Source organism: Monodelphis domestica, chromosome 2 (assembly GCF_027887165.1).
Source record: "Monodelphis domestica isolate mMonDom1 chromosome 2, mMonDom1.pri, whole genome shotgun sequence".
NCBI classification, from domain to species: Eukaryota; Metazoa; Chordata; class Mammalia; order Didelphimorphia; family Didelphidae; genus Monodelphis; species Monodelphis domestica.
The window spans coordinates 491271094-491274621 of NC_077228.1; the positions used below are offsets into that span (position 1 = coordinate 491271094).

A 3528-nucleotide genomic window follows, 5' to 3' on the forward strand; every position below is an offset into this window, starting at 1 on the left:
CAATATCTTAAGCAGAATTGAAACTCAGATCTTACAGAGTCCAAGCCTAGCACTCTATCTACTATGCCACTTAGCTGCCAACAAGGAGTCCCAAGAGTAATTAAACACTGCTCTCTCCCACCCAGAATACTTCTCCTACCCTTACAGGATTATTGTGAAGATCAACTTAGATAAACATGTGAGAATCACTTTGCAATCCTTAAAGCCCTACATAAATATGAGCTATTGCTATGATGATGATGATGTCTATGACTGTCCTTGAAGATAAAACTACTCTCATTTCACATCCCTTTTGATGTTCTGAAAGGAAGAAGGCTAAAAGTAAAAGGACCAAATGGCACATAACCAAGTGATTTTCAGCTCTGGCTGAGCCTGAACTGAAATGCACTGAAAATCACATTGAATGATTCCCTCTTTCCTATCAATAATGCTACTTTTCTCCTAGTTCAGTGATGGTGTACCATTTAAAGATGGAGTGCCATGCCCTGCCCCACCACCGCACCCCCCATTCCCCCTCCCTTATCCCAGACAGAGGAGGGAGAAAGCATTCCCACTTGGCTGATGGGGGGAGAGGCAGATAAAGTGAAAAATGTCGTTGGTGAAGGTGAAGAAGGGGAGAGGTGTTGTCAGAGCACTCTGCTCCCCTTTAGCTCTGCTACCTGTGAACCACCCACCTTACCCCCTGTGTGCTCCCATTGGACTTTTGGGCAGAGGTGATGTGATGTGAAAAAATGTCTGCAGACATGGTGGAGAGAGGGAGGGGATCAGCTCTGCCTTTCTAGTAAGGAACTCAGTGGGAGGGGCTTCATGCCCACAGAGGGTGCTCTGTATGCCATCTTTGGCACTTGTACCATAGATTCACCATCACTGCCCTAGCTTTTAAGCTACAAAGTCATCTTTAACTCATTTCTTTTCTTCATCCCCCCAAAAACTAATTAATCACTTATCACATATTCATTAATCCTTCTAAACATTTTAACCTATTCCCTTATTTTGTGTTTCCATGCCTTAGACCAAGGCAAATTCACCTCCCTCTGTAATCTATCCTGTTCACTACTCCCAGTTAATATTCCTGAAACACTAATTTCATTAGTTTACGCTTCTACTCAAAAGCATTCGATTACTCCCTATTATGTGCGCATCATGTCCAAACTCACCTGCCTAACTTTCCAGGTTCTTTAGAATCTGAGTCCTCTTTATCTCTATAATCTTATCTCCCATTATTTCCCTCACAACACCTTCCCTTCCAGTCAGGCTAATATCTTGACTACACTATAATATGCCTCCATCAATCCCTTTATTCAATAGATTAATTTAACATAGTCATCCCCAGAGGCACAGTGGATAGAGAGCCAGGTCTGGAGTCTGGAGGACCTCAGTTCAAATCTGACCTCAGCCACTTCCTAGCTATGTAACCCTAGTCATCACAATCCCATTTGCCTAGCCTTTGTCCCTCTCTCCTGGAATTTTTACTAGGACAAGAGATAAGAGTTTAAAAATATAGACACAATATCTTTTTATTTCCATTTTTATACATTTTATTATTAAGAGTAACAGCAACTTTAATGTGCCATTAGTTTAATTATGAGACATTAAACATCTCTGATTTGCCATTCACATATTTCAATAAACTAGGAACTAAAATGTTCAAATCATCTCTTTAATACAAAAGTTGCTTTAGTTATAAGAGCAGGTCAATTATATATAAAACTATACACTTTTGAAATTCACAAAAATGTGAACAGAAGAAAGCTTATCAAAAGACACTTAATACAATAGTTTTCAGCAATCTTTGGTTGTCCACATCTACAAAGATTTCTGGTTCTACTCCCCTCTAAAATTCCCATTGCCAGAAAAACACATACTTTTTAGCAAGTATGATTTGGTTTGGGTTTTTTTTGTCTTTTTGGTTTTGTTTTTTATAAAAACATATTTTTAACAGATCCCTAGGACAAATTATTTATAGTTCAGTTTCCACTGTCAACAGATTTAGATGTAAATCTAGATCTTTGGTGATCCATAGATGCTGGAGATTTATATGTACCTGAAGAACTTTGTTTCTGGCTCTTCTCAGGCATAGTTGGCCTACTATCAGATCAAGATTTCTTATGGTGCAGCTTCTGGTCCTGCTGTAATATTTACAACTATGAGAATGAACTTGGTTCCAAAAATGAAAGAGGCATCTGAGATGCAGAAACATAGTCAATTTCTCAACCTATGATGCCTTTTGCTGCCTTTTATCTGTTTAATTTTCCTTCTATTTATTTTTTCCAGAAAGTTTATTGATAGCATTATTTAAGTGACTCTAAGAGGCAAATTCAACCACCAATTCATTTAGTTTAGTTTTATGAGTGTCTGATAAGGGTAATTCCCCAGTCTGCCTTATGAAATCTTTGAGATTCTGCCAGCCAATTCATGAAGATAAATTCTCAACTCTAGAAAATTTTTCTGTTCACACAGACAGTACATTTCTCCTATGGTTTTGGGAACAACCACTACTAAAATGATCAGAATATAAATCTCTTCATCATCCACCTTAAGAACGAGCCCTAGTATGTTCAACTATAACCTTTTCACTGCAGAATTCCTTCCATAAAGTTTGCAGATTGAATCATCAGCATCTCTTGAGTCTTCAGATTTCACAAACCCAAAGCCTCTCTCCAGATCAATGTTTCTGATTAGTCCATAACATTTAAAGAATCTTTCTACATCTTTTTTCTTGAGCTGCCAGATTTAACCTTCCAATAAATATTCTATAGCTACTCATAGTGTGGCACTTTAATTATAATATAAATGGATAGGATTTAGTGTTGAATCCATGAGAGGTAGAGACAACAGAGTAGACTACAGTTCTTGGATGGCAGCCTGTCAGTGGGCACAAACTTCCTCAGTTTAAGAGACATCATATCTTACCTTTTCTTACATTGGGAAATATCCAGAGTGGTGCCTAGCATAATAAAGATGTATAATAAGCATAGGTCAAATACATTTTGATTGAATGATTTATTTAATCAAACTAGAGACTAATTAAACAAGACTGTTTCATTAGCAATCTGGAGCAGTCTGAAAGCATAGTTACAGAAATTATTGCCCAGTTTTGCTAGGGCAAGTGGTCCTCTGGAGAGAACCTAGGGGATACTATTCTCCCTTCCATAGCAGGAGTACTGAATTTGGAGTCAATGGACATGAGTTCAAGTTTTGACTCAAATCTACCACTTACTACCAATGTGATCTTTGGAATATTACTCTGAGGATCTTAGTTTGCTGACCTAGATGTTGAGCTAAATAATTTCTAATTTCCTTTTCAATTCTCAATCTTTTAAGGAAGGGGGATGATCAGGAGAATCACTAATCAATTTAAATTCCCTAACCAAAGTGATGAGAAAACAGGATATTTCTCTTTGTTTGGGAATAAATAAGGAATACCTTGACATGGAATATAAGCATTGTTATTGGAACAAAACTGATGAGATTTCAGTGATCATAACTGTCTTCTAATAATAACTGACAATCTGTTGCCCCTCTCCA

General features: G+C 37.5%; 1 pseudogene; it reads right to left on the reverse strand.

Moving 5' to 3' along the window:
- Positions 1-1967: 1967 nt before the first annotated feature.
- On the reverse strand, positions 1968-2767 carry LOC100619799 (serine/arginine-rich splicing factor 5-like; annotated as a pseudogene).
- Positions 2768-3528: the final 761 nt, after the last annotated feature.